The sequence below is a fragment of the Rhinopithecus roxellana genome, chromosome 1 (assembly GCF_007565055.1).
Source record: "Rhinopithecus roxellana isolate Shanxi Qingling chromosome 1, ASM756505v1, whole genome shotgun sequence".
NCBI lineage: Eukaryota > Metazoa > Chordata > Mammalia > Primates > Cercopithecidae > Rhinopithecus > Rhinopithecus roxellana.
In genome coordinates this window covers 138,364,248-138,391,644 of record NC_044549.1, presented here as the reverse complement: position 1 = coordinate 138,391,644, position 27,397 = coordinate 138,364,248, and the positions used below count along the sequence as shown (strand labels likewise).

The following is a 27,397-nucleotide window of genomic DNA, read 5'->3' as shown; positions in this document are numbered from 1 at the left end:
GAGAAAAATGAGCCCCAGCCTAACATATCTCCCTTTCCACAACTGCATAGTGCCTTATTCTTTCATCATGCCTCTCTGATCAAATTTCTGGAGACCCAGGACTGATGTAATCATCTTGCTGTCTCCCAACAGAACTAAGAATAGTGCCTTGAACATACATGGTTCTTAAGATATATATGTTGATAAAATGTTAAAATATCTAGATATTGAGGAATGAATTTACACATATTTGAAAATAAAATGCAGTAGAGACTGAATTACTGTACAAATAAATCACACTGGGAAGGAAAAACTCACCAGTGGATTGTTATTTTGAAAATGCTTGAGAGAACCTGGCTATACCAATAATTTTAATACCACTTCCAGAAGGTGACCAATAAAGGTTGATCTTCTATCATTAACAAAAAACTCAAGAAGTACATGATCAATCACATTATTGGTGTAAAAACTATCACCTCCTTTGTGTACTACATAAACTGAATCTATTTACTCTACTTCTTGTAATAAAATAAATGGCTGCAGGGTTTGTGTTTTGTCTCCAAACAAAAAGCTTTGCTTCCAAAAATGTATTTCAAAGCATTTTATCTAAAGTAAATGATGTATTAATTTTAAATAAGGCTTTCAGCATAGAAAGACACTGTTGACTTAGCAGACATCTTCTAAGATCTGTCACCTATGCATAATTAGAAAGACTTTTTTAAGATGCAAAAATTCTGGAGAACAGCAAATTATATATTTTGACTGCTCTTCAAAAATACTACACTGCAGTGTCTAGAAGTAAATTTATTTAATTTATAGATAACTTTGAAAAGCTAATGGACATTACGGGCCCTTTTCCTAGACAAAGGTACAAACACAATAAATACTTAAGGTAGCAACACATTCTAATCTAGAACCTAGTGGTCAGTAACAAGTTCAAGGAAGTATATCTGGTATCCTTTATAAAAAAAGTTTTAAAAAAAATTTTTAACGTACAGAATTTGGGAAAGTCATCCCATGAATTAAGAGAAAAATATAATCCCAGCACTTTAGAAGGCCAAGGCAGGGAGATCACTTGAGGTCAGAAGGTTTGGGTGGATCACTTGAGGTCAGAAGGTTAAGACCAGCCTGGTGAACATGGAGAAACCTCATCTCTAAGGAAAATACAAAAATTAGCCAGGTGTGGTGGCAGATGCCTGTAATCCCAGCTACAAGGGGAGGCTGATGCAGGAGAATCACTTGAACCCAGGAGGCAGAGGTTGCAGTGAGCTGAGATCACACCACTGCATTCCAGCCTGGGTGATACAGCAAGACCCTGTCTCCCAAAAAAACAAAAACAAAAAAACACACACACAAAAAAAAAGGAGAAAGAAAGAGAGAGAGAGAAATATATGAGAATCCTACCAGAATTGACTCTGCTTAGAAAGATTTTTAATAAATTAACTGCCAGGAAAAATCACAGAAAAAGTTCAAATTAAATTGCTTAGCACATGATTGAAGGCACAATTAAGAAAAAACAAAAACAGTACTACCTCCTAATGAAAAAATTAATACATATTTGTAAATCAGAGTTTCAACTGAATCTTCTTAATCCGTTTTACAAAAAGGAATGTTAGTATGTTATCTCCAACAACATACTATGCATACCTCAAAGCCTTTAAGCATTATATCCTCCACTATCCTCACCCCATCCTTATTTCCCATGGAATTTACACATACAGATAATATTCCAGACAGCCAGAAGGTAAGGCAGTGAAAAGCAGAAGGAGCTGTAACAGCAGGGATATCTTAAGTGACTCTGAGATCAGACTCACTGTCAGGTCATGCACAGCTTTGCAATTACTGCCTATGTTTTCATTTCCAATTGTTACTTAAGCAATTTGGGGAAAACTGATTCAAAAGTTATCTGACTCCAATTTTTAAAAATAAGCTATTCTCAAGATCACATACTCACATAAAAACAATTTAAACATGCACTGGTGTCTAATCACCTAATTGCTACCTTAGTTGAGTTAGTTTCACCGGTAACATCACATGTAATTGAATTTTACGTTAAGATTATATAAAAATAAACTATTGTGCAAGAATAAAACAAAAAAACTATCAAGTATTTCTAAATTTGTCTATCACTGGGTAAGCAATGTAATTAAAAATAGCAAAAACTCTCTTACAATGACCCACAGAGTTCTTAAAATTAAAGGTTGGTTTGAACAGTTTCTAATGCTAATGTAAGTCAAGTTTATTATTTAGGCACTAACACCTACACACCGAAAGCTTCCGGTTCACAAACCTTCAGTGATAGGGATGCTGAACATGAGAAAAGGCTTACACTCCAAATTTACAGATACTTGAAAACTAATATAAAAATGTATGGATCATTTTAAGTTACTTTTTTTAAGTGAGTACAGTATTAATGTGTAAATATAACTGTTTTCTCCAAAATAAGTTATTAAATTAATGGTGTAACTTACAGTGCCTTTGAAATACCACAGGTATGACACTGTTTTCTTGTTTACACAAAGTCTGACAGCTGCTAAACCCTTTGTTAAAAAAGTAGTTTGGAAGAAAGAAACAAGTGTGGGGGGCGGGGTGGGGGACTAGCAGAAACAGCAACGAGGATCTAAGAAATAATACATGGGGGTAAAAAAAAAAAAATGAAGCTTTGTTGCCTAAGACCACACAGGTGGGTACACTGGCACTTAAGTTAGAAGAGAAAAATGACATTCCTACATCTTATTAGATTTCTCACTCTTTAGCCTAGGTTTGAATATCTGATTCAAGGTATTACGAATTTGAATAGCTAATTAGGCTACAACACAAAAATCATTCAGTTGAACAACACATTTCCAGTAAAAATAACAGCAGCTCTAACAAGAAGACTAAGTCTTTGATTAACTCTGTCCTACAGAAATGCCCCAGATTAGAACCTAACTATGACGTGGTGAGCCCCTCACTCGGATGTCATTGGTCTAGGGTAGGACCTACATCACTTGCATTTAAAATCCTCCCCACCAATCCTGGGGGGTTCCATTGGGGGTTGAGAACCACTGGGCGTAGGGGTGTCAGTGTGTGGGTGTGTGTGCGCATGTGTACGATTCCAGTGGGGACTGAGAACCACTGGGTGGGGGGGTGGGTGTGGCAGGGGAGGGGACAGGATGGAAAATTTTACTAGTCAGGTTCTAATTATTAATCTAAGGGAGGAGAGTCGCTTCTTTCAAATACTAGATTGCAAAGTGAAAGGTGTTCAGAACTAGAGGGAGAAATATGTTAATACTATGTGAGACTAAGTTCTTTATTAATCTAATTTTAAGATTAATGATGACAAACAAAAGATAAACTCAATCTGTCTCCCAAAAATGAACAGAAAAGTAAGGACAATGATAATGAAGACACCATAAACAGAAAGAGGCCTAAAAAGACTACAAAACATAGTAACAAAAAAAGAAGAAGAAAATGCATAAAAATACATAAAGCCCAAATGAGCCTCAGCTACGTGTGACAAAATTTTAAGTAATAGGCAGAAGTTATAGAAAGGTATTTTTTTCCTATTCAATATAAGGGAAAACAAAACCATCGCACAAATCAGTGACAATGTTCAAACAAAACCTGGATATGTGATTCATCAAGGAAGTTCTAGTGGGCACATAGGCAAATGAGCTGAAGTTTGTTCTATGTGCGCCTCATCCCTTTCTAACTTAGCACTCAAGTGTAATTATCAGCACCAGCACTAGCTTCTGCGGTACCTTTGTGCAAATTAGACTCTAGCAGAAAAAATTACAAAAAGGAAGCCATGTGGTATCGGAGGTTAAGAGCCTGGAATTGTGGAGCCACACAGGGGTTTGGACTCCCTGACTCTGACTCTTAGTAACTAGATGACCTAAGTAACTAGATAACCTCTCTCAGTGCCTTGGCTTTTTCATCTGTAAAATAAGTTAGGAGACTGGAATAAAAAGTGCTCATCAGTGCCCAGCATAGGAAAAAGACGTAATATATATTAAATAATATAAATAAATTGTTATGAAGGAAGCTCCTTCCTCTGTGAAGACAGCCTATTAACAAGGAAATAGCGTGGCCTGGACTGCAGTGCCCACTTCTCCCTTGGTTGTGTACCTCTGTGCAGGACACAAACTGCCCATTCAGATTCTGCTGTCCTGTGTGCTACTAAGGCTACTAAGTCCAGTTACATTATGTCTTTTTGTGAGTTAACACAACAGCATTACCGCTTTAAAAAAAAAAAAAAAATTATCATTTATGAAACTTCTAAATTACAACAGATTTGGAGTATGCCCAAACATAGCAGTCATCCTGAGTAGCATAACCTCGCAGTGACAATGAACACCTTCTCAATGAAGCAGTTCTTCAAATACACTTCACAACTAAACATCTTCAATGTTTACTTTGTAACAGAATGCAAAAGGCCTGTTTTGAAAAAAAAAAAAAAAAAAAGAACATGTCAGCAGATAATTACTAAACTGAAAACATCATTCTGAAGTACATTGGACACAAAGAAAAAACACATACTTACATTAAACTAGATATTAGGTTCAGAATTCTGAAATGCTACATTTCTATTTATCCACTACTGATGAACTCAAAGAGTTGCTCTTATGTGTCCTCACTAAAAACATCTCCGTACAGATTCACGTGAAAAAAGGCTTTAAACTTAGTTTCTCTGATTTCATATTTTGAAAGTTGGCATAATCTAGACAATATCAGCAAATGCTTTTCCTTCAGTAAATTAAAACGAATTGTTCATTTAACTACCACATTCCAATCAAAACAGCTGCCAAAAATACATTCCTTTATGAAATCAAGGTTGTATGGGGTTTTTTTAAAGTGGAATATTCTTAATTCTGGAGAATGCCAAGTTCTCATCCGGTGTTGGTTTGCCAAAATGCTTTCAATTCAACTTGCTCACCAAACTTAAAATGATACATTTGAACCAGCAAACACAAGCTGTGTTATCCTGCGTGACCCATTCAGGAGCCACTTCTGGTTCACAAACACACACATACACCACCCGGCGATCGTGAAAGAAAGGAAACTACCTTTTTTAACATTATATATATATATATAATATATATATATATATATATAATATATATATATACATACACATATATATATACACACACATACACACACACACTTATATATTTATTTCAATACAGAAAACTGCTCCTCTCTCTGCCCATCACCCAAGTTGTTATGATAAAACACCAACTGAGATTATCTGATTACAATGACTCCATCTTCTCAGCCATTAGCACGCAACGGTCTAAGGCAAACTATGGCCAGTAAGTAGATATTTTTTTATTTTGCAGGCCATTTGGTCTCTGTCACTAGTACTCAACTCTGCTATTACAGAGCAAAGTAGCCATAGACAATACATTAAAAAATGAATGGGCATTACTCTTTCTAATAAAACTTTATTCAAAAAAAAAAAAAAGATAACACACCACAGGTCATAGTTTGTTGACACTAAAGCAATACCCAGAACCATTCACATTTCTACAGATTCAGGATAAAGCAAAGAAGCTTTTAGGTTAAATGAGGTAAACATTTTTTTTTAATCAAATAAGTTAATGGACCAAGCAAAAACACTTACTATTTAAACACTGCCCACTAAAAATACATAACCATTCTATGAAAAGGAAATGTTCTAAAGAATTCAAACATTGTATCTTATGTGGCACTATATATAATAATGAAGTTCAACAAGAAAATTATGAGCATTAAACTTCAACATTCCTCTGCCATCTTCAGAAACTTAAAAGACAGTGGGGGTAAGAATGGAAAGAATAAGGCTTTCTGTTCTGTTTAAAAACTCAGCTCTTTCACATCATACCCATACAACCGTAAGCAAGCCCTCAGTGTCTTCATCTGTATTAGTGTATTAGACAGCTTGATAACAAGTACGAACATAGTGTTTGGCTTATTGTAAAGAAAATAAACTAGGATTTATAATCCTATTGAATGCCTAAAGGCATTTTTGCATAGAAATAATACTAATAAATATCAGTTAATTGTAACTGCATGTACAGTTTAAAGGGGGGCAAAAAGGTTAAAAATAGTATAGTATTAAAAGACAACAAAAAGAATCAACTCCCTAAGCAAAAAAACTGTTTGAATTATGAATTTCCGTGAGTTTAAAGAATACCAATGGTAAGTTTTTTTTTTTTTTTTAATGCAAACAACAAAGAAACAGACAATAAAGACACTGGGATAGCAGACAGCGGTCCTGGAAAGGCATCCTCTTTGCCAGAGCAAATGGAAGGAAGGAAGAAAGAGAAAACACTGGCCATAAGTTATGGTAATACTACGTAATGTTCACCAAGTAGTGATGAGAAGAAATGTTATGCCCATCTTAAAAATTAACAGAAAATGAGCTTATAGTTTAGCTTTTTGATGGGATAAGGATATCTGGATACCAAAAATCCCTTCTATAATAGGGACGAAAATGTTATCATCAAACATGTTTTCTTTTCACATTTTCTAACAATCCTAAATCATAATGTAATTCACAGATAAGTATGGGAAAAAACACAAGTAAATTGTATACTCATAATTAATTTCTAAAAACAAGTTAATAAATCTATAAACAAAATTACATTTAAAATTGTCAATTTCATGCCTTTTCCCAATTTTCTTTTTTTTTTTTTTTTTTTTTTTTTTTTTTTTTTTTTTATTATACTTTAAGTTCTAGGGTACATGTGCATAACGTGCAGGTTTGTTACATATGTATACTTATGCCATGTTGGTGTGCTGCACCCATCAACTCGTCAGCACCCATCAATTCATCATTTATATCATGTATAACTCCCCAATGCAATCCCTCCCTCCTCCCCCCTCCCCCCTCCCCCCTCCCCATGATAGACCCCAGTGTGTGATGTTCCCCTTCCCGAGTCCAAGTGATCTCATTGTTCAGTTCCCACCTATGAGTGAGAACATGCGGTGTTTGGTTTTCTCTTCTTGTGATAGTTTGCTAAGAATGATGGTTTCCAGCTGCATCCATGTCCCTACAAAGGACACAAACTCATCCTTTTTTATGGCTGCATAGTATTCCATGGTGTATATGTGCCACATTTTCTTAATCCAGTCTGTCACAGATGGACATTTGGGTTGATTCCAAGTCTTTGCTATTGTGAATAGTGCCGCAATAAACATACGTGTACATGTGTCTTTGTAGTAGACTAATTTATAATCCTTTGGGTATATACCCAGTAGTGGGATGGCTGGGTCATATGGTACATCTAGTTCTAGATCCTTGAGGAATTGCCATACTGTTTTCCATAATGGTTGAACTAGTTTACAATCCCACCAACAGTGTAAAAGTGTTCCTATTTCTCCACATCCTCTCCAACACCTGTTGTTTCCTGACTTCTTAATGATTGCCATTCTAACTGGTGTGAGATGGTATCTCATTGTGGTTTTGATTTGCATTTCTCTGATGGCCAGTGATGATGAGCATTTTTTCATGTGTCTGTTGGCTGTATGAATATCTTCTTTTGAGAAATGTCTGTTCATATCCTTTCCCCACTTTTTGATGGGGTTGTTTGTTTTTTTCTCGTATATTTGTTTGAGTTCTTTGTAGATTCTGGAAATTAGCCCTTTGTCAGACTTTTCCCAATTTTCTAATCGAACATAAATTGAATATCAAAGCAACCAAAGATTCAATCAGCAACAAAGAATCTGCACACTAAATGAACTCTCACCATTAGAAATGCATTAGTAACTCAAGAAAATACAAACTATGAAGAAAGCTTGACTCTCCTTTAAAAGAATGGGAAGAAATGTAATTTAAAGCCTATGCTCATCTCCAAGATTAAATAGAAGGTTGTTCTGTTTTTGTATTTTGGAATGATTGTAATATTTGTCCTGCAGCAAACAGAACTATGGGAAGAAAGAAGAGGTGGGGAAAGAAAGGAAGGAGGAAGAAAAAACAAATTGTAATTAACCTTTCTACTAGAGATTGATAACATTAAAAGTTAGCCCTTTACATCAAGTGACTATTAATTCACCAACACTAGGAACAAAACTTACTAAAATACATCAGTAAATAAAACAAAGACCCCTGCCCTCTCACAGTTTAAATTCCAGCAGAATTTTGATTAACAGGTGTAGTCTTACAATCATAAATGCTATGAAAAAAGAAAAAGTCCAAGCAAGGTAAACGGATTCGGAAGCTGGGGGGAAGAGAAGGGGAAAGAGGAACCCCTGGGTTGCAATATCAAAGTAGGATGGTCAGAGCCAGAGTTAGTTTGTATTTCAATTGAGAGACAGCAAGATACTCAGGAAGCTATCCTGTATGCTCGATGTTCTGTGTACAGGCAATTATGTATGAAGATGTGCCTCGTATCTTGGTGTTGTCAGCTTACTACTGGAAGCCATACCTAGAACACTTTCTTATTCACAAAATACGTCATTATGTTTTAATTACTCTAATTTTTTCTCTGCAGTATCTATTTGTGCCTGATGCCTCCTATATATTGTGAAGCTACAATTCCTAGGAGACCTATCAGGCATTATAAATGACAGGTTGTATATGGAGGCCATCATAAAAGCTATCAAACGCTGAAGAGAAAATATGCCAAATCAAAGAAATTCTTAACTGTTGCCCAGAGTCTACTGAGTCAAAATATTTTCATACACACATTCTTACAAAATTAACAGCAAAGAACTTCCAAGTTTTTCTAAGACACATGATACAGAAAATCAGAAAAAGTCACCAAAATAGAAAATCTAATGACTTAAGCCCTTCTACAGTTTAGGCAACAGACTCAATTTGTAAATATCCAGCAAATACTTACAATGTATCTAGGGCTATATACCCACCATTACGAATTTAAAATGCCTGACTAGGTAAAAATAACAAAACACAAACCAGAACTTCTTAAAATGCTTAAGAACCCCTGATCCTGGTTTTGTTTATGGTTTTTTCCCCCTACTGTGTTCACTGTTCTTCAGCAGAAGACAAAGAGGAGGCAAAGGAGAAAGGCTTGTGAAAAATGCATAAAGCTAGAACTATAAAGACACTGAGCTGTATTTTTTCCAATACCTTCTATTGCAAAAGTACAGGAATAAATGACAGTATGTCTATGACTTGTGCCTACTATTGTACCTACAACACAATTCTAGATATGAATAAGAATTAAATGAGACGAGAGGAAGGAGTGGTCAGAACTTAATGAGAACAGGGAGGGATATTTTGGGAAGCAGAAAAGTATGAGGGCAAAATCTTACCTATTCTTCATGAGAGAAAAGAAGCCAGAAATTGTCTAAGGAATACTTCTTCCAGATAGGGTCCAGAAAAGGAAAATATTTTTCACACAAAGAGGATGAAAATGTGTTGTGTATGATTTTCACCCCCTTGATCTCACGTCAAGCAAATCAATCCGTTGAAAAGAACTGCTCTAACAACTCAGACTCAACCAGACAAATTCACAAAACCTAAGTAGGCCACACCTGGCATGTGTTCATCGAGAAAGCTACAGGACAGGAAAGGCTAGCAGGGTAGTATCACGCCAGGTACACAACAGGAGGAGGACATGCAATCCAGGAGCTATTGTCTTTGCACCTCTCCCTACTATCATCACCATCATCATATCATTACCCAGGTAGGTATGCAAAGAAGAATCCCCAGACACTGCAAAAGTTACACTAGGTTAGACAAACCTAAGTTCCACTGAGAAACCACCACGATTTATTTATTTATTTATTTTTTTAAAGAGAGAGCCTTGCTCTATTGCCCAGACTGGAGGGCAGGGGCGCTATTTCCGCTCACTGCAACCTCTGCCTCCTGCGATTCACCTGCCTCAGCCTCCCGCGTAGCTGGGACTACAGATGCATGCCACCATGCTAGGCTAATTTTCGTATTTTTAGTAGAGACAAAATAGATGGGAGGATTGGTTGAGGCCGGGTTTCACCATGTTGGCCAGGCTGGTCTTGAACTCCTGACCTCAAGTTATTTGCCCGTCTAGGCCACCCTATGTCCTGGGATTATAGGTGCGAGCCACTGCGCCAGGCCCACTATCATCTTATAAGCATCTCCTGGACATATCTTCCAGGGCACTCAATCCACCAAGGATATGCACAGTTTTAAGAATGCAACACACTTTCCCGAACCAGATGCAGTTCACGTGCCAGGAATCTCTTTGCCATACCCTATATGGTGGCTGTTAATGTTGCCAACATTCCACTTTAGATTTCAGATGAGTCAGAACTAAACATTAAACCAATGTCATTTACTCACAGAAAGAGAAAGGGTTTGGGGAACCTTTTACTCACAATGCACCTGGGTCCTCATCCCAACTCTGCCTCTGGGGTGCCAGTGGTCTGAGGCCTACAACTTAAGCCTCTTAAGACTCAACGCCAACAAGCAATGACTGGGTTTACTGGATTGACTGCTAAGATCCTTTGAAGCCTTTTAAAAAATAAGAACTAGGCCCTGAAATGAAAGAAGAAAGTATCTCCTGCCTTCTGAGAAATAAGACAACACAGATAAAAAATCAAATTGAAGTATCGTAGTATCTTTTTTTTTTTAAGAGGGAGTCTCACTCTGTTGCCCAGGCTGAAGTACACTGGCACGATCTCAGCTCACTAAAACCTCCGTCTCCCGGGTTCAGGCGATTCTCCCACCTCAGCTTCCTGAGTAGCTGGGATTACAGGCGTATGCCACTATGATCAGCTAATTTTTGTATTTTTAGAAGAGACGGGGTTTTGCCATGTTGGCCAGGCTGGTCTAGAACCCCTCTCCTCAGGTGATCCACCCACCTCAGCCTCCCAAAGTGCTGGGATTACAGGCATGAGCCGTGGTACCTGGCCTAAAGTATCTTTTAAATAGCATGGAAAACTTGCTTTGATCATAGGACAGTTAAAGAAAAGCTGTCTCATTCAATCCCCTTTGTTTTATGCACAGAGATTGAGACCAAAAGTGGTTAAACGTTCTTATCAGAGGTGACAAAATGACTATTAAACTCTACATTGCTGGCACACTCAGTATCATTTAAATCTGACGATTTCGTACAGTACATATTATTGTCCCTGTTTTAAAAACAAGTAACCAGGCGCCCAGCCAAACTTCTACTTTTCAAGAAAAAGAAAAGTATGAGAATACTTTTTGTGAAAGCCCTCAAAGACCTGCCAGGCGCAGGTGGCTCACACCTGTAATCCCAACACTCTGGGAGGCTGAGGCGGGCAGATCATGAGGTCAGCAGTTCGAAACCAGCCTGGCCAACATGGTGAAACCCCGTCTCTACTAAAAATACAAAAATTAGTCGGGCGTGATACCATGTGCCTGGAGTCCCAGCTACTTGGGAGGCTGAGGCAGAAGAATTGCTTGAACCTGGGAGGCAGAGGCGGAGGATGCTGTGAGCTGAGATCATGCCACTGCAGCCTGGATGATGAAGCAAAACTCTGTCTCAAAATACACACACACACAAACACTAATGGAATACCATAGAGAGAGCCCAAAAGTAAATCCACACATTTACAGCCAACTGATTTTTGACAAAGGTGCCAATAATACGCAGTGGGGAAAGAACAGTGTCTTCAATAAATGGTTTTGGGGAAACTGAACATTCACATGTAGAAGAATGAAAGTAGACCCTTATCTTCTACCATATACAAAAATTAAAAAAAAAAAAAAAAAAGGATTAAAGACTTAAGCGTAAGACTCAAAACTAGGAAATTACTAAAAGAAAACCCAGGAGAACACTTCCTGACAGCAGTCTGGGCAAGGATTTTATTTTTTTTTATTTTTATTTTTTTTTGAAAGGACCTCAAAAAGCACAAGCAACGAAAGCAAAAGCAGACAAATGGTATTACACAAAACCAAAAGCTTCTGCACAGCAAAGAAATAAAAAAAAAACAATAACCTACAGGAGAAAATATTTGCAAATTATGTATCTGATAAATAATAGGACAACTCAATACAAAAAATCAAATAACCTAATATTTAAAATGGGCAAAATGGCCAGGCACAGTGGCTCATGCCTGTAATCTTAACATTTTAGAAGGTGAAGGCTGGAGAATCGTTTGAGCCCAGGAGTTTGAGACTAACCTGGGCAACATATGGAGACCCCATCTCTATAATTTAAAAATTAAATAAAAATAAATAAATGGCAAAAGACCCGAATAGACACTTCTCAAAAGACATGTGAATATCAACAGGTATATGAAAGAATGTTCGACATCACTAATCATCAGGAAAATCAAAACCACAATGAAATATTATCTCACCCCAGTCAGTATAAGCATTATCAAAAGGACAAAAGACAAGAAGTGCTGGTGAGAATATGGAGAAAAATGAATCCTTACGCACTGTTGGTGGGAATTTAACCAGTACAGCCATTACTGAAAATAATATGAAGGTTTCTAAAAAAATTAAAAACAGAAATAACCATCATATGATACAGTAATCCCACTACTGGGTAAATATCCAAAGAAAGTGAAATCACTACTATTTTGAAGAGATGTCTGCACTTCCGTGTTCATCACAGCACTATTCCCAATAGCTAAGATATGGAATCAATCAGTGTCCAGCAACAGATGAATGGGGCCTGGCACAGTGGCTCATGTCAGCATCCCAACACTTTGAGAGGCCGAGGCAGGCGGATGGCTTGAGTCCAGGAGTTTGAGACTAGCCTGGGCAACATGGTGAAACCCCGTCTCTACAGAAATCAGTCAGGCATGGTGGCATGTGCCTGTAGTCCCAGCTACTCGGGAGGCTATCGTGGGAGGATCTCTTGAGCCTGGTAGGCAAAGGCTGCAGTGACCCGAGACCATGGCACTGTACCCCAGCCTGGGTGACAGAGTAAGATCTCAAAAAAAGATGAATAAAGAAAATGGAGTACATACACACAAATGGAATACTATTCAGTCATTAAAAAGAATAAAATCCTGCCATATATGACAACATGGATGACATCAGGTTAAGTGAACAAGCCAGGCACAGAAAGACAACTATCACATGATCTTACCCAGTGCAATATAAAAAAGTTGATCATATAAAAGTAGAGAGTAGAAAAAGCAGTAGAGGTGGGGGTAGTAAGGGGGGGGGAAAGCTGGAGAATCGTTGGTCAAAGAATACATAATTACTGTTAGGAAGAATAAACTTCAAGAGATCAATTATACAGCAAGATGACTAGAGTTAAAAATGACATAATTCTTGAAAAATGTAGAGTAGAAGTTATGTGCTCTTACCACAAAAACGGTAACTATGAGGTAATGCATTTGTTAATTCACTAGATTTCACCATACATACACACACACACATACACACACACACTTCCAAACATTCCATATATGTATATGTGATATGGGTCTTGCTTTGTTGCCTAGGATGGAGTACAGCAGCATAATCATAGCTCACTGCAGCCTTGAACTCCACTCCCCCAACCCCAAGTTCAAAAGATCCTCTTGCCTCAGCCCCCAAGTAGCTGAAACTGTAAGTGTGTGCCAGCAAGCCCAGCTAACTTTCAACTTTTTGTAGAGATGGGTCCTCACAATGTTGTCCAGGCTAGTCTTGAACTCCTGGGCTCAAGAGATCCTCCTGCCTTGCCCTCCTAAAGTGCTGGGATTATGGCATGAGCCACCACACCCATTATGAATTTCAAAAGATTGTGGTGTACATGATAAAAACACAGTGTTCTCTGTCCCTTTTTTAAAATTGAAAAGGTTAAAAAAAGAAAGAAAAAAAAGTTTGGCCAGGCACGGTAGCTCACACCTGTAACCCCAGTGGTTCGGGAGGCTGAGATGGAAAGATCGCTTAAGCCCAGGAGTTCAAGACAAGTCTGGGGAACACAGCAAGACCCCATCTCTATAAAAAAAAAAAAAACTTTTTAATTAGCTGGGCAGGGTAGCATGCACTTGTAGTCCCAGCTACCCGGGAGGCTGAGGCAGGAGGACCCCTTGAGCCCAGGAGTTTGAGGTTGCAGTGAGCCATGATGACACCTCTACACTCCAGCTTGGGCAACAGAGTAAGACCTTGTCACTTTGAAAATAAATAATAATAATAATGATTTTTAATTAAAGTATCACTGTATGGAGGAGTGAGGTGGTCTACATCCATACTGTCTTATTGCTACAGTGCCACGGGCAGGATGGAGTCCATACAGTAAGGATCTTGGGCCCCCACCAGAGTATGATGTAAGGCCATCAACCAATGAATTAAGTACACTTTTTAACCATCTACCTGACCCAGCTTCCAAACACTTTGACCTATAGTGTTTCTCATACAACTAACTACTTCTTGCAATACTATATGGATTCAACTGTTAAAAAAAACTGATACATATAAAAGTCAGGAACTTCATCTGATCATTCAGGTCAAATTTACCTAATTTATATAATCAGTATTTATAAGACAGACTGAAATTTTAAAATACATTATCTTCCTCCTTTTGGAAGTTTACCAAAAAGTCTTGAAAGGCACAAAAGCACTAGTTATTACCGTAGTCACATTGTGCTGCTTACTGCTATTCATTACCCAACCAAAAGCCTGAGAGTCACACCTCTTTCCTCTGCCTCCTTGGTCCGCCACAACCACACTTTGGTCAACTCTTTCCAAATCTCTCTATGCTGCCTACTGACCCCCGCTTCAATCACACTATCCGCACTCCTTATTCCTCTCTTCCCCTGCAACTTTGAGGTCTAAAGCCCAAATTATTTTTAATGCATCCCAAAATTTATAATTGAACATCATTTGACATATAAAAATTAAGCTTTTGTTTTTTTAGTTGTGAAGCAAGAGGTAATAAAGGGTTTCTTTGCTGAGGTACTACTTAGTTAACTATTCATTTAAATAACAACTCTTCAGATGCCTTCAGCCTCCTTGCTAACATAATTCTAATTTTCTTCAAGGCAGCAACATGTCCAGACAAATACTTGCTTTCCTAACCTTTCTTGCAGCCAGAGGCAGCCACAGTGAACAGTTCCGGCTGGTAAGACCTCAGGAGAAGTCCGCTAGGGAGGGGAAGAGAAGGCTGGGGGAAGCTTTTGCTTTCCTGAAAATAAAGAACAGATGCAGCACTTCTTCCTGTTTAAATATGATGCCTTCTGCAGCAGTAGCCATTTTTCAACCGAGGCATACCTGATGGAATTCATCACACTAAGGACAATGGAATTTTGAAAACCAGTAACTTCCTGTCTCACAATTTGTTTAAAATAATACTTTAGTTACGTGAAACCAATTGGACATCATCATTCTTCCCCCAACCCATGGCATACAACGCATTTCAAATTTTCTATGTATAAATTTAATTCATCTCCCACCCCAAACTTGTTCCTCTTCTCGTGTTTGCTATCTTAGTGTACAGCTCCATTTTCACCCAACTTGTCAGCCAAACTAAGAGATACGGCTCCTTCTCCTCCCTCATTTCCTCTAACTAAGCACTAAGCACCATGACCTTCCATTTCTAGGGTGCAACTTGACATGTGTATGTTTTCAGTTTCCTAAACTTGTCATATATTAGCAGACTTTGGATATGCTGTATCCTCCGGCTAAATTTTAGATCACTCACATCCTACCTAAGCTTTACTAACAACTGTGGATACTCATTTTATATGCCTGTCTCCCTTCACTAGAAGGTATGTATCTTGAAAGACGCTTTATCCAGCTGCGTAACTTGAATGCCCAGAACAATGACTGGAGAACACAAGGGATATCGGCTAAAATGAAGACCCTGAAGACCTTACTCTACAGGTAATCAATGACAATAAATAGATAAAATAGATGCATAGATGGTTTTCCACTCCTCCACAAAATAAATTTCAAGAAAAATTAAGATAAATGTTAGCCTAATGCAAACCATTTGTAAAGTTCAGAACACTGGAAGTATAATTTTTGTTCCAATGGTAAAGAATGAGAACTATGAACAATTATTTAACAACCACACTTCACTGTGAAACACCGTATTACCTAAACACATTTTCATAAGGAACACATCTTAGTAAAACACTTGAAGCTCATTTTAATACAATGGTAGTCTGTAATAAATGTAAAATTTTAAAAATACAACCTTTGCTTTTAAAACACATTCTAAGTTTTGCTCTTTTCAGGTGCAAGGTTTTATTTTGATCCTGTTGATTATTCCAGGTCAAACAGAGTAACTGGGAAGGCAAAGGAGAACTACATAAAAGAAAAAGAATCATCAATAGCCTGAAGTTGACTGAGAAAGACTTACGGTTATTTTTCCTTCACTGATCTATAAATAACTAAGTAGAATGCTGGAAAACTGAACAGACTACTTCAGAAAATTAGAATAAGCAGGGACACTCTTCATTATGAGTCTGACCCCAAGATGCTGGCTTTCCAAATGTGCTCTACTGGCATCCCAACACTGGCAGGAATAAAATCTGAAATAATACAGATGTCCCTTAAATGCCACTATAATGAAGCTGTCTATGCATTTTCAAATATAGGTTTAATCCACCCAGTCTGAAAGTCCAGAATGCTTTATTTTGTGTGCTTATGAACATTACACAGTTTGTTTTATAAAAACAACATGACCTTGTTACTAAACACACTGCTATTGGCATTCTGAAACAGGGTAACAATTCTAGAATAAATACTGAATATAAAAGAGAGGGGAGAAAAAAGAATTTGCAGGAATGGGTCAAGATTATGGCTTCGAAGAAATGATGCCCATTTTTAACATCACAACCAATAATCTATAGTGGGTATTGGATTAATCAAATGTACATTATTTAAACAATCATCAGTCTAGTACTATTATTCCTGTTCCCTGTCTTCCAAATAGTAGCTGTGAAGCAATGAAACTATTGCCTAGAATAGCAACACTGAATTCCTGGGAAAGATATTTTCAGCAACGGCAAATAATGGGTAAATTTAATAAGGCTTCCATTAAGCCTGCTCCATAATTATACAGTATTTTAAAATAGTACCTTTATTTTGGTATTGAAAGTCATGCAGATTGCTGAATTATCTGCATAGTCTAAAATTTCCCTTTTAGATATGACATCAAAATAATTTTAAAACAGTCATAGAAAATACTCGTTTCCCATTCAGCAGAGTTCCTTATAGGCAGCATAAGCTCTCAGGTCTCCCAGATTGTTTGCTACACAGGGAAATCTAATGTGCTCTATAAATTCTATTAATATGCATCATTTCTAGTGCAGTAATGAAGATGTCAACACTTCGATTCAGTCTGACTTCAAATTCCACTAGTACAGTGACTACTCTTCTAATTTGAAAGAATTCAACCACTCTTACTTAGAGCTTTAATGAACTCTACTTCTATGCCATTGCTTGGGAGAAATATAAAGTAAAACTGGCTATTTCTTTCCAAGGGCAAAGAAGTAGTATTAAAGAGCACAATAGGTTCAATGGGAAGGAAAAAAGGAAAAAATGTCAACCAATAACCACTGAATATTCTGACCCCCTCAATTTGCTATTTTTATACTATACAAGGTAGTAAGAAATCAGAAACCGGGAGTCTATGGCAGGTAGTAAGAAATTAGAAACCAGGAATCTAGGGCCAATGGCCTTTTATAAATGTTTTATAGGTAGTGTATGAATTGTGACTTTCTTTCTTTAACCTCACTTATTTTATCCACTCTTCTCAGCCAGAAACTCAGGATACATTCGTAGAAAGCTCAAGCAATGACTACCTACATTCTAAGAAACTAGTTCTATTCCACACCAATATAGAAGGTCTAGATCCCAGAGTCTGTTATTTCAAAATCATCCAATCTTTTCAAAGTCTCTAAAGTGTTCTTGAAGATTCATTCATTCACTCATTTAAGAGCCTATTTAAAGACAGGCACTGTGAACAAACATTAATTATACGTCTTTCAAGCCCTTATCGCTGAGGAGCTTTAACATTGAGCCTAATGACTCAAAATGACCTAATGAGGCCCTTTTCTCATCAGAGCTAAAAGTGTGACCATGGCATTTTTATCCAAAGGCATGACTAGATTCCTGAAAAATTAAAATGCAGCTTCTCATACTCACCTCTTCACTGATCAAAACAAAGCCCATAATGGAAGGAAGAAGAAAGGAAATAAAAAGAAAGACATTAGGAAGACTTTAAAGAGAATCTATTTGTGAATTCTCTTCTTTATTAGGCTTAGTTGCATGTAAAGCTGTCAAATATCATAGTTCTTCATTTATTTACTGAATGTATACTATTTGCCATGCTCCATTTCAGGTGCTAAGAACAACAATCAAGAAACCACCTTAAAGTTTGCATTTTAGTGGAGGAATACAGACAAAATGAATACAGTATAATATATAGCAAGTGTCTTATTTGTTCGATTTCTCAAACTGAACTTTTATAAAATCAAGAGATACTTAACAATTTAGCATTGTAACCATTCAGGCATATTGTGTGCAAACCAGACAGCAACTCCACATAATAACTCAAGAAAAGTGGGACTTACAGAAAGTATAAGCTCATAAACACAAAGAAAAACCTGGATAATCAGGGGTTTTTTTGTTTTTGGTTTTTGTTTGTTTGTTTGTTTGTTTGAGGCGGAGTTTCACTCTTGCACCTCAGGCTGGAGTGCAGTGGCATGATCTCGGCTCACTGTAACCTCTGCCTCCCGAGTTCAAGCACTTCTCCTGCCTCAGCATCAGGAGTAGCTGGGATTACAGGCACCCGCTGCCACACCCGGCTAGTTTTTGTATTTTTAGTAGAGATGGGGTTTCACCACGTTGGCCAGGCTGGTCTCCAACTCCTGATCTCAGGTGATCCACCCCCGCCTCAGCCTCCCAAAGCACTGGGATTACAGGTGTGAGCCACTGCACCTGGCTGATAATCAGGTTTTAAAAGAAAAGAAACTACAGCAGTTCCACAGGTGAAGAATATTTACACCCTACCCAATTTGATCCTGGAACCTTTTCAACAACTTGTCATAAAATATGGTTCCATCTCCTTTATTTTTCCAATCAATGGCTGGATTCCTATATAATTAGGGCTTCTTCTGATTTTGTTTAGATAAGGAAATAGACATGAAGGCTGGGGCAAAGGGGGTTTTGAATCCTGAGGCAGAGAAACCTACACAGAATGGTTATTGTCTTTGTTTCTTAACTGCTCCATGACAGAAACTGTTGAAATTTGCTGAATAAACAATGACCATTCACTACATTGTGATACACTGCTGGTCTGGATCCCAGTCTAATTACCCAATTACCATTGGTGATCCCAGCACCAATTACCAATTTTACAGATTATTTTAGATCATACTGTGACCATTTAATGTTCTTCCATGATCAACTGGCATATTTGTATGGTGCGGTCTCCAGAAGCTCCAGAATCAACCACATGACATGAAGAAACATTCCAAAGAGTTCTTGGCCCTGTGTATTGAATTAGTGGTCTATACTAACCTCATCCATTTTCGACACGGTCATTTTATTGTAATGCAACCGTTGCCCTTGGTATTAGTTACTTCCAATTTCAGGGAGAAGAGAGTTGGGATATCCTCCTTTCACTAACAGAAAGCCCTTGGGGACTCGCTCATCCAAAAATACTGCATACGGTGAATCTAGTTATACTCCAGCAGGTGTCTCATCAACCTTTATTTAAATAAGAGGGCCATTTTCCAACTGTATCAACTCTAAACAGCAAACGTAACTATATAGAGCCTACTTCTGGAGCACAGAATCGATAACCTTAACTTCTCATTACTTTCAAACATGCACTCCTCCCTGTAATACAACAGGTATTTACTTCCAGTTGTGCCTTCTTTCACTGGGCATTCTTCTTCTAATGGCTTCCCCTTTTCCTCTTCTCCTATCTAGAGGCTGCCTACCTTTCAAGATGCAGATGACCTCCTTCCTGATAAAAGCTTTCCCTTACTACTCTGTCTTACCAGGATGTTTCTCTTCCCTGAAGAATGCTGAAAACCTACCAGTCATTTTATAGTGTTAGAGAGCAAGGTCTAGGCAGGTTAAATAACTTACTCCAAATCATACAACCAGCTAACGGCAAAGGCTGGCCTACAACCCAGACCTTCAAACTCTAACTCCCAAGATTCTTCTAACTTCCTCACTCTAACATTATTTCCCACACTAATCTGACTATATCCCCTTACACTTAAGATTTTCCCATGGATTCTCCACACCTAGATATTTTATCCAAAGTCAATCCATCCTTAAAATCAAAGGTCATGTGCAACCTCTTCCACTGAAACTTCCTTTTGGCATCTTTAACTCACTGATTTTCCTCTTTTCCAAATGTACTATATTTTATTTTTAGACTAGTCAAGTGCAATAGTGAAAAGTGGGGGAAGAGAGTAGAACAAGTTCGAACTGTTACTGACTACATAATCAATTGAGGTAACTCACTACCTTTAGACCAGCTCAAATTTACAGTATTTTAATCACTATCACACAGTGTAGCATCTCTGTACTTCGTGTTACCTCATTTACTCCCAACAACTTGAAAAGGCAGGAATTTATTGGTCATATTTTATAAATGGTCCTAAAATGTTAATCAATTTGCTTAAATTTATACAATTATTCACAACAGCTACCCAAAAGAGCTGAGATTTAATAGCTGAGTGTCACTATTTCAAAGTCTACATTCTTTAAATACTGAATATTACAATTCCTTTCTAAGAGCCAGGACTCAGGACTCCTGATTCTTGGTCCTGAATTAGTTCCATTATAACCTACAGCTTGTCATAGAATTCTATCATTTTCATTCCTTTAAAATCACAGTTAAATATAATATAAATCTTGTCCTCAGGAAACAAACATAAACTGAGGAATGTGCTTTAAAACCATCAATGTGATAAAAGACAAGGCTGAGGAACTATGCCAGATTAAAGTCTCAAGAAACATGACAACTAATTTCAACATATGCAGATAACTGTTGAAGCTAAGCAAAACGATACAATAATTCATTTTATTATTCTTATATTATTTTCAAATTTGTCATAATAAAAGTTTAAAACTAAAGTCCTTCATAGAGAAATTTTGCTGGATGTCAACTTTTTTTTCCCTTCCATAGCCTACTCACCGGCTATCTCCTCTAGAAATAAGTCCCAATTTGACTTCACATACATCTTTCTTTCGAACATTAGCCCCCCTTCCAAACAATGGGCAATTTTTTTAGCCAGACTAAATTCATCCAGATTACAAATTACCTGCATTAACTTTCTCGTTAAATACTAAACTCCCTGAGGGAAAAGGTCTTATCTGGTAATTAGCATAAATTTTTTAGTCTAAAAGGATTATGATGAAAAGCACCTTTCATCACTGGCTCTGAGGTCCACCTCTTTTTGGCACATGGGAAATGAAACTCACAATCCCATCGAGGCTGTTCCTTCTGAGGTTTAGAGAAGGCAAGCCTGCTTCCATTAAGGCTACCTTCATGTCTGACACACCTTTTAGATACTACAAGTGGTTTAGAATGTTCTTACCTAAAGATGTTAAAAAAAAAAAAAAAAATCCATGAAACTTCCAATAAAAAGAGCCATTAATTACTGGAAACCTGGAATTACTAGAAGTCCTAGAGAGAATGGGATTGAAAGAATCACAATGCAAGAATAACCCTCATCCCAATCCTACAAATAAAGGATGATCATTTAGGATGATCCCAGCATTCCAATTAACTGATGTGAAGGTGAAACCATGAAGTGTTGAAATCTAAAGTATTAATAAGCAACATTTTATTCTATTAATTCAAATTATACTTAAGGTATACTTGTACAATGTTGATTAATTCACCAAAATGCTGCTTCTGAACATTACTGTTAAATTTACTTATTACTTAAGACTGTGTTTACTAAATGGAATACATTCCGTTAGGTACTATAGAGTAGGTTAACAATTAAAATATTCCCTCCTCCTCTAATACAAGTTATATAAGGCAGATAAAAACACTGTAAGGCTGTGTCAAAGCATGTAGGAATTCAGTTAAGAATGTCACACCTGACTGGGGTTGTAGAAGAGGAGATGTAATAGAGCTAAGAAAAGAGCATCAAGAAGTTCAGCATGTACCCCGAAAACTGCAAATAACCCAAATCCCTTAACATTATCATGAGATCTCTAACACAGACGTCAAATTTTACTCTATACTAAGTTGACCTCTTGCGCACTAGAAGATATCTGACGTAAAATACTTCAAGTCCACCAACACTGAAGCTACATTGTTGGAAATTCAATTTTACTGGGCTAGCTTTCATAATGCTATTAAAGTCGAGTGTGAGGAAAAGCAGAGTTCTTGGATCAATGGCTTCTAGCAGATAGGGCTAAATAAGGCAGCTGCAAAGAGCAACAGGTTCTTTAAACAACAGTGGATATAGCTGCAAATCAAAGCATAGAAGATCACATAAGTGCAGAAGGGACTCATGATTAATATTAGTCGTTTCAGGCTCATCCACAAATACCAAACAATTAGCATCAACTGTATGTTTATCTTCCAACTCTAACAGTGTTTTAATAATGTGGCTTATTACAGTTGAATATGGAGGTATTTTTAGCACAATGAATCCCTCTGTAAATTCAAGTAATAGAACTGTTAAACATTATGAAAAAAGTCAGCCACAGAAAACCAAACATCACTAACAATATTGTACCCACATTTTGTCTTGTGTCGTACATATGTTTCTTGTGTCTTTTAATTGAGAGGAGGGGAAATAGAAATCTTTTACTACTGTAAGAATCCTGCAAAGAAACCTGTGAACAGCAGCAATCTTTAAGAGGTCCATTCAAAAACAGACAAAAGAAAATCTTGATTAGTATATTGTAATAGTTTTTTTTAAAATGTACAGTAACTTCAAGGGAGAACTTGTATCATACTAAAACAGTACTTACCTTCTTAATCATAAAGTATATACATTAACAAAAGTTCAAAATTCAAGTCTTAAAAAGTTATATAACATCTTCATATTAATTGATTTACATCACTCATTGGGCATACATAGCTACACCAATATCACTGTTAAGAAGCTTTTGTTTGGAGCCAATTATTTCCAACCAAGGAGATTCAGACTATGCTCAAATCTGTAACAGAGAAAACCCCTACAATTGGGCAAACAAGATAAATATTTTTAACATGGAAGAAGCTAAGCTCAAAAAGGTTTTCCTATTTAAAAGACTATTCCAAAAACCTCACTTCAAAGAAAAAATATATCTAATTTTCTCATGCTTCCCATTCTGCTTTGATTAATATTTTACTTTGAAGTTTGAGAGCCTTATAGCTAAAAGATTCTCAAATTAGTCTGCCTGAAAACCAGGTGACTGAAATCATTCATTTGCCTCAGATTATATAATCAGATTTTTCCAAACCTTAAAACATATGATTCAAACATACCCATCACAAAAGTACAAATATGCACTAGCACGTTTTCTCCTGAGTACATTCTGAACCATCTACTCTTCAAGTGGATCATTTATAAACTAAGAACATAATTCCCTGAATCAGTAAAGTTAACTTTATTTTCACGAAACGATGACAAATTCCATTTACACTATCACAATTTACATTTTCCTACAATTCACGCAGCTTTCTTCAATTCACAATCTACAAACCACAACAATGCACAAATTTGATGTTAGACAGATACTTTAATGTTTAGTTCTCATTTCAACAGTCACTGTTGCTACAGTCTCTCATTCTCACTCTTCACTGTGTTACTTAGAGAACAAAGAACTAAAGAAACTGAAAAGAACTAGATCAAGTGATGAGACCAATTTTCAGCGTAAGGCATAACATTAGCTAATCAAAAAGTGGAGTATTTCTATCATTTAATCCTTCAAGGCAATAATAACCTCCTGTTTTCCCTTACTTTCCTTCCAATAACTTGACAGAATTCTGTGGAAGGATGGATCCCAAGCAGAAAATCTTCACAAATGTGAAAGAAAATGGAAATCCTAGCATAGTCACAAGACTAACTAGAAATCCCAGAACTCTGTAAACAACCTTTGTTTTCAATGCAGAAATCATTTCTGTACTTTTAATGACCCATCATTCAACCTCACTTGAGCTCCTCCAATCATTGGCACTACTTTACCAAGTTATTAGACGGTTCTATTAGTAGTTATTCGAAAAATCATTCTTCTCTATAATTCAAATATGTCTGACTATAACTATTTCTTACATGCTATAGGGCTAAATAAACAAATTCCTCAGCTTGAAATGAAAATCTTTAGCTACTATAAGGTCTTTCTTCCATTCTCTCATTCTCATTTTTAAAATCTGTGACCTATCAATTTCAAAAACCTATTCCAGTTTCTCCTTAAAGACTCCTAAAAAAGGGAACACAGTGCTTTACTCACAGCACCTTTTTCTTCAATACTTAATAAATTTATTCTCTTAATGGACAATGCAATGAGAGTAGTAAAACTCAAAATCTTCTCAACTGCTAGTAAGATCTAGAAAGTCTAGATAAAAACTCATAAAAATCTGTCACTGTAACTGAGACTGACAAATGGTGTTACGAATGCTAAATGCAAAAGAAATGAATTTAGAACCCACTTCACACCATCTAAAAAATTACCACAAACTGGGTTATAGAACTAAAAGTTAAAACTCTGAAACATTTAAAAGAAAACATACAGGTCAATCTTTACGACCTTGGATTAGGCAAACAGTTTCATAGATATGCCACCAGAAGTATAAGAAACAAAAGAAAAAAAAATAAACTGAGATCACAAATATGTAAAACGTTTTCATTTCAAAAGACACCATCAAGAAAGTGAAGATAACCCACAGAACAGGACAAAAGTTTCGTAAATCATATCACAGATATGAATCATATCATTTGCATCCAGAATATATGAATACTACAACTCAATAAAAAGCCAATTTTGAAATCTGAACAGATAACCCAAAGAGTAAAATACAAACGGCCAATAAGAATATGAAAATATGGGCCGGGCGCGGTGGCTCAAGCCTGTAATCCCAGCACTTTGGGAGGCCGAGATGGGAGGATCACGAGGTCAGGAGATCGAGACCATCCTGGCTAACATGGTGAAACCCCGTCTCTACTAAAAAATACAAAAAACTAGCCGGGCGAGGTGGCGGGCGCCTGTAGTCCCAGCTACTCGGGAGGCTGAGGCAGGAGAATGGCATAAACCCGGGAAGCAGAGCTTGCAGTGAGCTGAGATCCGGCCACTGCACTCCAGCCTTGGCGATAGAGCGAGACTCCGTCTCAAAAAAAAAAAAAAAAAGAATATGAAAATATGCTCAACATCACCAGCTATCAGAGAAGTGCAAAACACAATTACAATGAGGTACTACTTCACGCCCATTAGGATGGCAGTCAACAAAAGAACGGTTGTAAGGGTTGACAAGGATATGAGAAAGATGAGAAACTGAAACCCTCATTCACTGCAGGTGGAAATGCAAAATGATGCAGTCCTTTGGAAGACAGTCTGGCAGTTCCTCAATTATTAGCATTTCATTAGAAATAATGAATTAATAGGATATTTAAAAAATTTAGTATAAAACTGACAAGTATCTTTTATTTCACAAGAATAAAAAATACATCAGGACATGTTTCATATATACGAAAATATATATATATATATATATATATATATATATATATACACCAATGACTACAAAAAATCACTTTTTAATTCTAGAAGGCAACAGCCAGTATACTTGATGTGCCATGGAGAAGTGCTGGCAGTTTTCTTTATGATTCACTGACAAGACAATTAAAATAGCTTACTAATTTATTCAATTTCCAGGTTTTCAAATTTCCAAGTAAAAAAATTACCCTCCAAACTAACAAAGATTTTATACTTCAAATAGTAAACTAAGGAATGGCTTTTAATCAAATTACGGAATGGGCTATTAATCATTACTAGCCAATGAAGTTGACACATATATTTCTTTTAATTTTGTTTTTAATTTTTTTAAGTACACAGTAGGTGTATATATTTATGAAGTACAAGAGACATTCTGATACAGGCATGCAGTGTGTAATAAAAAATATGAAACCTTCGTAAAATTGTGTGTCATCCTTGTGCAGGGGCCATGCTATCTTTGTATCATTCCAATTTTAACATATGTGCTGCCAAAGTGAGCATCAGTTACCGCATTTTTAAAAAGATAGTCATTAAGTAGAAATGCCTCTCTCAAAATAAGACCTATTAAAGCACAGGGTGCTGGAACCCACACCACTTTCTGATTCAATGACTAAATATGGGATGCAGCCAAGAATCTGCATTTCCAACAAGTTAGCAGGAGATGTTGATGCTGTCAAGGATCACGTTTTGAGAACTACAATACTCTCCTGAATCATCTAACACAACAATATTCTTTTTAATATCAAAAACTGGTAGTATTAACAATCCAATCATTTGTTAAACATCATTTACCAAACATCAGTTATGTAAGATACATCAGAGAAGCTTTAAATCATCAGGACTTTCCCAGTGTTGTCTGCTCCAATTATTGTATCTTCTACTAATACACCCATAAGATGCCTTTCAAGTCCTGCATCCATGAAGCCTTCTGATTCCTCCAGCTAGAAATAATTGCTTATTCCTTTGAACCTAAGTCATCACTTCTAACACCCATTAAACACTGCCAACTTTTATTACTTGTTTAGCTATTCACATTCAAGACTTTCTCACCTACTAACATAAGTTCCATGGTAGCCTACTGATAGGCATTTTCATATCCCTCAGAATTCTTGGCACTGGCTCTCCATAAATAGTCGATAAATATGTCTGTAGTAAATGATTAAAATCAATATATCCTTGATTTCATCCCCCATTTTCAGCAAAAAAAGGGGGGGGGCACAAGTCAAGCTTTTACAGAGAAATGTCCAAATCAAATCCTTTTCAAAAGACTGTACATAATGTTCAATTGTAATATTTAACCATGTAAGTTTCGGCTTAAGGAATAAGAACATTAGAAAGGCAGTTTCAGCAAAACCCAGTTTCAGCAAAAACAGTGTAACTCTCAGTTGGTAAACTAACCTATAGTTCTCTTCTCATAAAATGCACTCAACAATACAAAAGTTTGATTGTTTTAAAGAGTAATCTGCCATAGACTACAATCAGTGTAGAACCTGCTGCCCAAGTATAATTCTTTCCATAATGTATCATTTACATTAAAAAAACTCTTTGTGTTATGGCATATATCTCAACAGACTGCCACCTGACCTACATACAGAAGCTCAACTTGTATATCTAGTTCCCACCAAGTCCCTTGAGTCATTTATTTTATGGTATCTCCAACACCATATAAAACAGCACAGAATTGCAACATCTTAAAAATGTTTAAAATTATCTGTAATTCTCAGTATCATTAAAAATTCTATGATATAACTCCTTCTACTATCCTTTAATCTGTCTGCCCTTTATAGAGTGTGAAGAAAAAAAAGAACACAGGGGACCTAATGTTATTTATCTCCAAAACCTAAAAACACAGTATCCGGTATACAGCAGGTGCTCAAGAAATACTCTGAATTGCAATCATTGTTGTTA

General features: G+C 36.8%; 1 protein-coding gene and 1 non-coding gene across 6 annotated transcripts in view; both read right to left on the bottom strand.

Moving 5' to 3' along the window:
- Positions 1-27,397, bottom strand: part of TBL1XR1 (transducin beta like 1 X-linked receptor 1) — a 179,950-nt gene that overhangs the window by 79,104 nt on the left and 73,449 nt on the right. The window lies entirely within an intron of this gene.
- Positions 25,888-25,990, bottom strand: LOC115892054. The gene has a single exon (XR_004051947.1). It is a non-coding gene; the product is annotated as a U6 spliceosomal RNA (small nuclear RNA).